The sequence below is a fragment of the Ziziphus jujuba genome, chromosome 8 (genome assembly GCF_031755915.1).
Source record: "Ziziphus jujuba cultivar Dongzao chromosome 8, ASM3175591v1".
Taxonomy (NCBI): domain Eukaryota; kingdom Viridiplantae; phylum Streptophyta; class Magnoliopsida; order Rosales; family Rhamnaceae; genus Ziziphus; species Ziziphus jujuba.
The window spans coordinates 8,865,411-8,878,293 of record NC_083386.1 but is presented as its reverse complement, the minus strand read 5'-3'; the positions used below and the strand labels follow the sequence as shown (position 1 = coordinate 8,878,293).

At 30.8% G+C, this 12,883-nt stretch overlaps 1 long non-coding RNA gene across 6 annotated transcripts; it reads right to left on the bottom strand.

Moving 5' to 3' along the window:
* Window positions 1-1,072: 1,072 nt before the first annotated feature.
* Window positions 1,073-7,959, bottom strand: LOC125421221 (uncharacterized). Of its 6 annotated transcripts, XR_009640280.1 has the most exons (5): window positions 6,137-7,959; window positions 6,005-6,028; window positions 4,764-5,738; window positions 3,309-3,431; window positions 1,471-3,201 (listed from the first exon to the last, which is right to left on the bottom strand). It is a non-coding gene; the product is annotated as an uncharacterized LOC125421221 (long non-coding RNA). The 6 variants fall into 6 exon arrangements; XR_009640279.1 differs by having other exon boundaries at window positions 1,467-3,201; window positions 4,764-6,028; XR_009640282.1 differs by lacking the exons at window positions 4,764-5,738; window positions 6,005-6,028; window positions 6,137-7,959 and adding an exon at window positions 1,073-1,415 and having other exon boundaries at window positions 1,934-3,201; window positions 3,309-4,578.
* Between the last annotated feature and the right edge of the window lie 4,924 nt (window positions 7,960-12,883).

Below are 12,883 nucleotides of genomic sequence, written 5' to 3'. Positions count from 1 at the left end.
GACAAACACCAGCGAAACACACACAGTGACTTCTCTCTCTCTCTCTCTCTCTCTCTCCCTTGACTCTCTCCCCTTCTCTCTTTGACTGGTCATTTTGGCCGGGTTTCAATGGCTGGAAGGCAACATGCACTGGTGGGCTTGAGAGCCCATGGTCAACCGACATCAGCGGCCAATTTTGAGGCCATTTGACTGGTGGACGCGCCGGGATCGGCTGTCCAAAATCGGTGACTGACAGTCCTCCGGCTGACCCCGTTTTCTTCTATTTTCGACCGTGAGATCGGTCCTTTCCCCTAGATTTCAACCCCCCGATTCCGAGCCGTTTATGGGATAGAAGAAGGGGAAATTCGGCCAAAACCTTCCGTCCACTTTCCAGCCACCTCCGATCGAGGTGAGCCCAGCGGAGGTCAGTAATGTGATCCTCGTCCCCTTAGCTTTTCGTTGATACCTTATTTGTGAATTTAGGATACCATTTGTGTTAGCCCCTCCGGGTAACGGGTATTATTTACTCCGAATAAAATATTAATTTATTTGACCCTGTGTAATATTGTTGCTTTAGGAGCATGTGTGAGCCGTATAATTGATCCTATGGAGGATCTTGGTTGGATTGTGTGCTCGAGGTGAGTGATCCACCCTCAAAATTATTTTCGGGTGTTAAATTAATTATATTTTGGAATATTCTAATATTTGAATAATTTGAACTATATGATTTTTTTGACAAATTATGAAAACTTAGATTTTATGGAAATTTGATATTTAAGGAAATTATGATTTTAATATTTTTGATTTATTGTTGTTAATTTCATTGATGGATTTATTATGTGTTTGAAAATGTATATTTATGAGAATTTTGATTATTGTGGATTTTATGAGGTTTAAATGACATATTTGATTCAAATTGGTCTTTGAATATTTGAGAAAGAAATATTGATTTAATTTATTATGTGTCAAAAATATTTATGCCATTGGAAAATTTGGATATTTAAATTGATGAAACTGAGAGTTGATGGATTTGAAATTGATGTAATTTATTATGACGACGATCTATAAAGGAATTGTGGAAAATTTATGGGTTTAATTGGATGGAATAAACCCTGTAGTATTTATAAGATTTTCAGATTTGAAAATAAATATATTGATTTCATGATTTTTCGATGCACCATACATGTACTGGTGTTCTTTATACATGGATATGATTAGCGCATAGGTGGATGTGGTGGATGCGCAGGTGGGTGTAAGTAGCGCAAAGGTGACTATGGGGTTGTCCTATGGTTGCCATCGGATGAGGGTAGGCTGCCCTTCCATAGCCAGGACGCCTGTTTGCAGCGATGCGGTGGGACGCCACATGACCATATACCGGTTTCTCTTTTTAACCTCCTGTCTGGCAGTGCTTAGGATGCTGGACACTGTTGGCGCCACTGGTATATAGTAGGTGCATCAAATTATTTTGATGACATGATTTTAAATTAAATGTATTTAATAATATTTTTATTATTTATTTAAATTTAAAGCTTTACACAAATAGAAACAGGAGATTTGCCAATTAATTGGAGAAAAAAGCATGGTCTGTGGGATACAAAAGACACAAAGGTGAATTAATGATATTTGAAAAAAATAATGTTAACAACTGGCACATACATGTATTTACTTCTTGAAAAGCTCTTATCTGAAAGCAAAAAGCAAAAGCAGAATGACCTCAAACATATTTATCATCATTAATTATCCTATCCAGCCATTAAAAGATAAAAATAAAAAACAACAAAAAAGTCTCAACTCCACGTACAAACTGACGGGTTGCGGCAAATTATTATATATATCCGTCAACACAATTTACATAAATAAAAAAACCAACAAAAAAAAAAAGAAAAAACCAAACAAAAGAAAAACGAACATCATAGATATAATAGTGGACTTTTCCGACAAAATCATTCACCACCTTGCAAGCAAGAACCTCCATATCCGCCTCAAACATATCTCAGCTGATTCAGATATCATATGTTTAACATTGTGATCATGATCATCTGTTAAAAAAAAAGAGAAAATTGACATTGAAATATTACATAACATGCATTATTTAGGTGTGGCAGATGATATTAATTGTAAATTAATGTATTTTAATATACATGCACTCTGAAAACCTTGTTGGTGGCCCTACTCTACTTTATTTTATTCAATTCATTTTGTTTTCTCGTCGTCCTACTTTTCTCCATGGGAAACATGGAATATGGCCAATGGCCATTCAAGTCTTCCCTAAGTGGTCCGAGATAAATAAAATAAAATAAAAATTTACTAACAACATACAAATTCTTCTTCAAGTCTTAGGCCCTGCTAGGAGTCTTATGCATGTTCTGACATAGTTATAGATAACTATGACTTTTTGAAGAGATAAATATAAATTTATCAAATATTCACATTGAGATTTAGTATATATCTAAATACATTATTGTAATCTAGTTATGCATAAATAAATTTTTATAATTCTTTAAGGGTTTAATTTTACTACGTGCTTAGTTATGCATAAGGGTCTTTTCTCCACGAAAGAAATAAGCATCTAGGATGATTTCTCAAATGAGGTTCCAATTGGATTTCGTTGTCCAAAAAAATAAATAAATAAATAAAATTTGCTCCTAATTAGTCCTTGCAATGACCAATTTATTGAATAAACATGTATATATACAATTTAATGAAGCCTATACACGGCAAAAGGATAAAGAATAACAATTAGAATATTCTGTAAATGAATAATGAAACTACATGAATAAGTAGGACATGTTTTAATAAGTACAATTGTAAGGATGACTAGAACAGTAATAGTGCAAGATTGTGCATCAAGATTAGGAAGTTGGGAAAACCACACCTTACCTTAATTGTGGGGTTTAAGTAAAGCTAGAAATTAAATGGTGAAAAGAAGAACCTAGTAAGGACAGATAGAAATAGGAGATTAGCCAATTAATTGGAGAAAAAAGCATGGTCTGTGGGGTATGAAAGATACAAAGGTGAATTAATGATACTTGAAAAAAATAATGTTAACAATTGGCACATACATATATTTACTTCTTGAAAAGCTCCTATCTGAAAACAAAAAGCAAAAGCAGAAAGACCTCAAACATATTTATCATCCTTAATTATCCTATCCAGCCGTTAAAAGATAAAAAATAAAAAACAAAAAAAAAGTCTCACCTCCACATATAAACTGACTGGTTGCTGCAAATTATTACATATATCCGTCAACACAATTTACATAAATTAAAAAACCAAAAAAAAAAAAAAACAAAACCAAAAACCAAACAAAAGAAAAACAAACATCATACATATAATAGTGGACTTTTCGGAGAGAATCATTCACCACCTTGCAAGTAAGAACCTCTATATCCGTCTCAAACATATCTCAGCTGATTCAGATATCATATGTTTAACATTGTGATCATGATTATCTGTTCCAAAAGAAAAAGAAAATTAATATTGAAATATTACACAGCATGCATTATTTAGGTGGGGCAGATGATATCAATTGTAAATTAATGTATTTTAATATACATGCACGCTGAAAACATTGTTGTGGCCTTACGCTACTTTATTTTAGTCAATTCATTTTGTTTTCTAGTCGTCCTACTTTTCTCCATGGGACACATGGAATATGGCCAATGGCCATTCAATTCTTCCCTAAGTGGTCCGATATAAATAAAATAAAATAAAAATTTAATAACAACATACAAATTCTTCTTCAAGTCTTGGGCCCTGCTAGGAGTCTTATGCATGTTCTGACATAGTTATGGATAAATATACCTTTTTGAAGAGATAAATATAAATTTATCAATTATTCACACAGAGATTTAGTATATATCTAAATACATTATTGTAGTCTAGTTATGGATAAATAAATTTTTACAATTCTTTAAGGGTTTAATTTTACTACGTGCTTAACTATGCATAAGGGTCTCTTCTCCACGAAAGAAATAAACATGTAGGATGATTTCTCGAATGAGGTTCCAATTGGAATTCGTTGTCCCAAAAAACAAAATAAATAAAGAAAATTTGCTCCTAATCAGTCTTTGTAATGACCAGTTTATTGAATAAACATGTATATAAACAATTTAACGAAGCCTATACATGGCAAAAGGATAAAGAATAACAATTAGAATATTCTGTAAATGAATAATGAAACAACATGAATAAGTAGGACATGTTTTAATAAGTACAATTGTAAGGATGACCAGAACAGTAATAGTGCAAGATTGTGCTTCAAGATTAGGTAGTTGGGAAAACGACACCTTACATTAATTGTGGGGTTTAAGTAAAGCTAGAAATTAAATGGTGAAAAGAAGAATCTGGTAAGGACAGATAGAAACAGGAGATTAGCCAATTAATTGGAGAAAAAAGCTTGGTCTGTGGGGTACAAAAGATACAAAGGTGAATTAATGATACTTGAAAAAAATAATGTTAACAACTGGCACATACATATATTTTCTTCTTGAAAAGCTCTTATCTGAAAAGAAAAAGAAAAAGGAGAATGACATCAAACATATTTATCATCATTAATTATCCTATCCAGCCATTAAAAGATAAAAAATAAAAAACAAAAAAAAGGTCTCAACTCCACATATAAACTGACGGTTGTCTGCAAATTATTACGTATATGCGTCAACACCATTTACATAAATAAAAAAACCAAAAAAAAAAAAAAAAAACAAAATCAAAAACCAAACAAAAGAAAAACAAACATCATACATATAATAATGGACTTTTCCGACAGAATCATTCACCACCTTGCAAGTAAGAACCTCCATATCCGTCTCAAACATATCTCAGCTGATTCAGATATCATATGTTTAACATTGTGATCATGATCATCTGTTCTAAAAAAAAGAGAAATTGGTATTGAAATATCACATTGCATCCATTATTTAGGTGGGGCAGATGACATTAATCGAAAATTAATGTATTTTAATATACATGCACACCGAAAACCTTGTTAGGGCCCTACTTTACTTTATTTTATTCAATTCATTTTGTTTTCTAGTCAACCTGCTTTTCTTCATCGGACAAATGGAATATGGCCAATGGCCATTCAAGTCTTCTCGAAGTGGTCTGATGTAAATAAAATAAAATAAAAATTTAACAACAACATACAAATTCTTCTTCAAGTCTTGGGCCCTGCGAGGAGTCTTATGCATGTTCTGACAGAGTTATGGATAACTATGACTTTTTGAAGAGATAAATCTAAATTTATCAAATATTCACACTGAGATTTAGTATATATCTAAATACATTATTGTAATCTAGTTATGGATAAATTAATTTTTATAATTCCTTATGGGTTTAATTTTACGATGTGCTTAGTTATGCATAAGGGTCTTTTCTCCATGAAAGAAATAAACATCTAGGATGATTTCTCAAATGAGGTTCCAATTGGAATTCGATGTCCCAAAAAAAAATTTTAAAAAAAAATTGTTACTAATTAGTCTTTGCAATGGCCAATTTATTGAATAAACATGTATATATACAATTTAACGAAGCCTATACACGGCAAAAGGATAAAGAATAATAATTAGAATATTCTGTAAATGAATAATGAAACTACATGAATAAGTAGGACATGTTTTAATAAGTACAATTGTAAGGATGACTAGAACAATAATTGTGATAGATTGTGCATCAAGATTAGGTTGTTGGGAAATCCACACCTTACATTAATTGTGGGGTTTACGTAAAGCTGGAAATTAAATGGTGAAAAGAAGAACCTAGTAAGGACAGATAGAAAAAGGAGATTAGCCAATTAATTGGAGAAAAAAGCACGGTATATGGGGTATAAAAGATACAAAGGTGAATTAATGATACTTGAAAAAACATAATGTTAACAACTGGCACATACATATATTTACTTCTTGACAAGCACTTATTTGAAATAAAAAGCAAAAGCAAAATGACCTCAAACATATTTATCATCATTAATTATCCTATCCAGCCATTAAATGATAAAATATAAAAAACAAAAAAAAAGTCTCACCTCCACATATAAACTGATGGGTTGCTGCAAATTATTATATATATCCGTCAAAACTATTTACATAAATAAAAAACCAAAAAAAAATAAAAAATAAAAATAAAAATCCGAACAAAAGAAAAATAAACATCATACGTATAATAGTGGACTTTTCCGACAGAATCATTCACCACCTTGCAGGTAAGAACGCCCATATCCGTCTCAAACATATCTCAGCTGATTCAGATATGATATGTTTAACATTGTGATCATGATCATCTGTTCCAAAAAAAAGGAAAATTGGTATTGAAATATCAAATTGCATCCATTATTTAGGTGGGGCCGATGACATTAATCGAAAATTAATGTATTTTAATATACATGCATGCCGAAAACCTTGTTGGGGCCTTACTCCACTTTATTTTATTCAATTCATTTTGTTTTCTTGTCGTCGTACTTTTGTCCATGGGACAATTGGAATATGGCCAATGGCCATTCAAGTCTTCCCTAAGTGGTCTGATGTAAATAAAATGAAATAAAATTTTAACAACAACATACAAATTCTTCTTCAAGTCTTGGGCCCTGCTAGGAGTCTTATGCGTGTTCTGACATAGTTATGGATAACTATGACCTTTCGAAGATATAAATATAAATTTATCAAATATTCACACTGTGATTTAGTATATATCTAAATACATTATTGTAATCGAGTTATGGATAAATAATTTTTTATAATTCTTTAAGGGCTTAATTTTACTACGTGCTTAGTTATGCATAAGGGTCTTTTCTCCATGAAAGAAATAAAAATCTAGGATGATTTCTCAAATGAGGTTCCAATTGGATTTCGTTGTCCAAAAAAAAACAATAAATAAATAAAATTTGCTACTAATTAGGCTTTGCAATGACCAATTTATTGAATAAACATGTATATATACAATTTAACGGAGCCTATACACAGGAAAAGGATAAAGAATAATAATTAGAATATTCTATAAATGCATAATGAAACTACATGAATAAGTAGGACATGTTTTAATAAATACAATTGTAAGGATGACTAGAACAGTAATAGTGCTAGATTGTGCATCAAGATTAGGTAGTTGGGAAAACCACACCTTACATTAATTGTGGGGTTTAAGTAAAGCTAGAAATTAAATGGTGAAAAGAAGAACCTTGAAAGGACAGATAGAAACAGGAGATTAGCCAATTAATTGGAGAAAAAAGCATGGTCTGTGTGGTATGAAGGATACAAACGTGAATTAATGATACTTGAAAAAAATAATGTTAACAACTAGCACATACATATATTTAATTCTAGAAAAGCTCTTATCTGAAAACAAAAACCAGAAGCAGAATGACCTCAAACATATTTATCATCATTAATTACCCTATCCAGCAGTTAAAAGATAAAAAATAAAAAGCAAAATAAAAAGTCTCAACTCCACATATATACTGTCGGGTTGCTGCAAATTATTACATATATCTGTCAGCACAATTTACATAAATAAAAAAACCAAAAAAAAAAAAAACAAAAAAAAAATCAAACAAAAGAAAAACAAACGTCATACATATAATAGTGGACTTTTCCGACAGAATCATTCACCACCTGGTAGATAAGAACCCCCATATCCGTCTCAAACATATCTCAGCTGATTCAGATATCATATGTTTAACATTGTGATCATGATCATCTGTTCCAAAAAAAAGGAAAATTCGTACTGAAATATTACATTGCATGCATTATTTAGGTGGGGCAGATGACATTAATCGGAAATTAATGTATTTTAATATACATGCACGCTGAAAACCTTGTTGGGGCCCTACTCTACTTTATTTTATTCAATTCATTTTGTTTTCTAGTCGTCCTACTTTTCTCCATGGGACACATGGAATATGGCCAACGGCCATTCAAGTCTTCCCTAAGTGGTCCGATATAAATAAAACAAAATAAAAATTTAATAACAACATACAAATTCTTCTTCAAGTCTTGGGCCCTACTAGGAGTCTTATGCATGTTCTAACATAGTTATGGATAACTATGACCTTTCGAAGATATAAATCTAAATTTATCAAATATTCACACTGTGATTTAGTATATATCTAAATACATTATTGTAATCGAGTTATGGATAAATAAATTTTTATAATTCTTTAAGGGCTTAATTTTACTATGTGCTTAGTTATGCATAAGGGTCTTTTCTCCATGAAAGAAATAAATATCTAGGATGATTTCTCAAATGAGGTTCCAATTGGATTTCGTTGTCCCAAAAAAAATAAATAAATAAAATTTGCTACTAATTAGGCTTTGCAATGACCAATTTATTGAATAAACATGTATATATACAATTAAACGAAGCCTATACACAGGAAAATGATAAAGAATAATAATTAGAATATTCTATAAATGCATAATGAAACTACATGAATAAGTAGGACATGTTTTAATAAATACAATTGTAAGGATGACTAGAACAGTAATAGTGCTAGTTTGTGCATCAAGATTAGGTAGTTGGGAAAACCACACCTTACATTAATTGTGGGGTTTAAGTAAAGCTAGAAATTAAATGGTGAAAAGAAGAACCTAGTAAGGACAGATAGAAACAGGAGATTAGCCAATTAATTGGAGAAAAAAGCATGGTGTGTGGGGTATAAAGGATACAAAGGTGAATTAATGATACTTGAAAAAAATAATGTGAACAACTGGCACATACATATATTTAATTCTAGAAAAGCTCTTATCTGAAAACAAAAACCAAAAGCAGAATTACCTCAAACATATTTATCATCATTAATTATCCTATCCAGCAGTTAAAAGATAAAAAATAAAAAACAAAATAAAATGTCTCAACTATACATATATACTATCAGGTTGCTGCAAATTATTACATATATCCGTCAAAACAATTTACATAAATAAAAAAAACCAAAAAAAAAAAACAAAATCAAAAACCAAACAAAAGAAAAACAAACATCATACATATAATAGTGGAATTTTCCGAAGAATCATTCACCACCTTGCAGGTAACGACCCCCATATCCGTCTCAAACATAGCTCAGCTGATTAAGACATCATATGTTTAACATTGTGATCATGATCATCTGTTCCAAAAAAAAGGAAAATTCGTACTGAAATATTACACTGCATGCGTTATTTAGGTGGGGCAGATGACATTAATCGGAAATTAATGTATTTTAATATACATGCACGCTGAAAAACCTTGTTGGGGCCCTACTCTACTTTATTTTATTCAATTCATTTTGTTTTCTAGTCGTCCTACTTTTCTCCATGGGACACATGGAATATGGCCAACGGCCATTCAAGTCTTCCCTTAGTGGTCCGATATAAATAAAATAAAATAAAAATTTAATAACAACATACAAATTCTTCTTCAAGTCTTGGGCCCTGCTAGAAGTCTTATGCATTTTCTGACATAGTTATGGATAACTTTGACTTTTTGAAGAGATAAATATAAATTTCTCAAATATTCACACTGTGATTTAGTATATATCTAAATACATTATTGTAATCGAGTTATGGATAAATAAATTTTTATAATTCTTTAAGGGCTTAATTTTACTACGTGCTTAGTTATGCATAAGGGTCTTTTCTCCATGAAAGAAATAAATATCTAGGATGATTTCTCAAATGAGGTTCCAATTGGATTTGGTTGTCCCAAAAAAAAATAAATAAATAAAATTTGCTATTAATTAGGCTTTGCAATGACCAATTTATTGAATAAACATGTATATATACAATTAAACGAAGCCTACACACAGGAAAAGGATAAAGAATAATAATTAGAATATTCTATAAATGCATAATGAAACTACATGAATAAGTAGGACATGTTTTAATAAATACAATTGTAAGGATGACTAGAATAGTAATAGTGCTAGATTGTGCATCAAGATTAGGTAGTTGGGAAAAACACACCTTACATTAATTGTGGGGTTTAAGTAAAGCTAGAAATTAAATGGTGAAAAGAAGAACCTAGCAAGGACAGACAGCAATAGGAGATTAGCCAATTAATTGGAGAAAAAAGCATGGTGTGTGGGGTATAAAGGATACAAAGGTGAATTAATGATACTTGAAAAAAATAATGTGAACAACTGGCACATACATATATTTAATTCTAGAAAAGCTCTTATCTGAAAACAAAAACCAAAAGCAGAATTACCTCAAACATATTTATCATCATTAATTATCCTATCCAGCAGTTAAAAGATAAAAAATAAAAAACAAAATAAAATGTCTCAACTATACATATATACTATCAGGTTGCTGCAAATTATTACATATATCCGTCAAAACAATTTACATAAATAAAAAAAACCAAAAAAAAAAAAAACAAAATCAAAAACCAAACAAAAGAAAAACAAACATCATACATATAATAGTGGAATTTTCCGACAGAATCATTCACCACCTTGCAGGTAACGACCCCCATATCCGTCTCAAACATAGCTCAGCTGATTAAGACATCATATGTTTAACATTGTGATCATGATCATCTGTTCCAAAAAAAAGGAAAATTCGTACTGAAATATTACACTGCATGCGTTATTTAGGTGGGGCAGATGACATTAATCGGAAATTAATGTATTTTAATATACATGCACGCTGAAAAACCTTGTTGGGGCCCTACTCTACTTTATTTTATTCAATTCATTTTGTTTTCTAGTCGTCCTACTTTTCTCCATGGGACACATGGAATATGGCTAACGGCCATTCAAGTCTTCCCTTAGTGGTCCGATATAAATAAAATAAAATAAAAATTTAATAACAACATACAAATTCTTCTTCAAGTCTTGGGCCCTGCTAGAAGTCTTATGCATTTTCTGACATAGTTATGGATAACTTTGACTTTTTGAAGAGATAAATATAAATTTCTCAAATATTCACACTGTGATTTAGTATATATCTAAATACATTATTGTAATCGAGTTATGGATAAATAAATTTTTATAATTCTTTAAGGGCTTAATTTTACTACGTGCTTAGTTATGCATAAGGGTCTTTTCTCCATGAAAGAAATAAATATCTAGGATGATTTCTCAAATGAGGTTCCAATTGGATTTGGTTGTCCCAAAAAAAAAATAAATAAATAAAATTTGCTATTAATTAGGCTTTGCAATGACCAATTTATTGAATAAACATGTATATATACAATTAAACGAAGCCTACACACAGGAAAAGGATAAAGAATAATAATTAGAATATTCTATAAATGCATAATGAAACTACATGAATAAGTAGGACATGTTTTAATAAATACAATTGTAAGGATGACTAGAATAGTAATAGTGCTAGATTGTGCATCAAGATTAGGTAGTTGGGAAAAACACACCTTACATTAATTGTGGGGTTTAAGTAAAGCTAGAAATTAAATGGTGAAAAGAAGAACCTAGCAAGGACAGACAGCAATAGGAGATTAGCCAATTAATTGGAGAAAAAAGCATGGTGTGTGGGGTATAAAGGATACAAAGGTGAATTAATGATACTTGAAAAAAATAATGTGAACAACTGGCACATACATATATTTAATTCTAGAAAAGCTCTTATCTGAAAACAAAAACCAAAAGCAGAATTACCTCAAACATATCTATCATCATTAATTATCCTATCCAGCAGTTAAAAGATAAAAAATAAAAACAAAATAAAATGTCTCAACTATACATATATACTGTCGGGTTGCTGCAAATTATTACATATATCCGTCAAAACAATTTACATAAATAAAAAAACCAAAAAAAAAACAAAAACCAAAATCAAAAACCAAACAAAAGAAAAACAAACATCATACATATAATATTGGAATTTTCCGACAGAATCATTCACCACCTTGCAGGTAACGACCCCCATATCCGTCTCAAACATAGCTCAGGTGATTAAGACATCATATGTTTAACATTGTGATCATGATCATCTGTTCCAAAAAAAAGGAAAATTCATACTGAAATATTACATTACATGCATTATTTAGGTGGGGCAGATGACATTAATCGGAAATTAATGTATTTTAATATACATGCACGCTGAAAACCTTGTTGGGGCCCTACTCTACTTTATTTTATTCAATTCATTTTGTTTTCTAGTCGTCCTACTTTTCTCCAAGGGACATTTGGAATATGGCCAATGGCCATTCAAGTCTTCCCTAAGTGGTTTGATGTAAATAAAATGAAATAAAATTTTAACAACAAAATACAAATTCTTCTTCAAGTCTTGGGCCCTGCTAGGAGTCTTATGCGTGCTCTGACATAGTTATGGATAACTATGACTTTTTGAAGAGATAAATATAAATTTATCAAATATTCACATTGAGATTTAGTATATATCGAAATACATTATTGTAATCATGTTATGGATAAATAAATTTTTATAATTCTTTAAGGGCTTAATTTTACTACGTGCTTAGTTATGCGTAAGGGTCATTTCTCAATGAAAGAAATAAATATCTAGGATGATTTCTTAAATGAGGTTCCAATTGGATTTCGTTGTCCAAAAAAATAAATAAATAAATAAAATTTGCTACTAATTAGGCTTTGCAATGACCAATTTATTGAATAAACATGTATATATACAATTTAACGGAGCCTATACACAGGAAAAGGATAAAGAATAATAATTAGAATATTCTATAAATGCATAATGAAACTACATGAATAAGTAGGACATGTTTTAATAAATACAATTGTAAGGATGACTAGAGCGATAATAGTGCTAGATTGTGCGTCAAGATTAGGTAGTTGGGAAAACCACACCTTACATTAATTGTGGGGTTGAAGTAAAGCTAGAAATTAGATGGTGAAAAGAAGAACCTTCAAAAGACAGATAGAATCAGGAGATTAGCCAATTAATTGGAGAAAAAAGCATGGTTTGTGGGGTATGAAAGATACAAACGT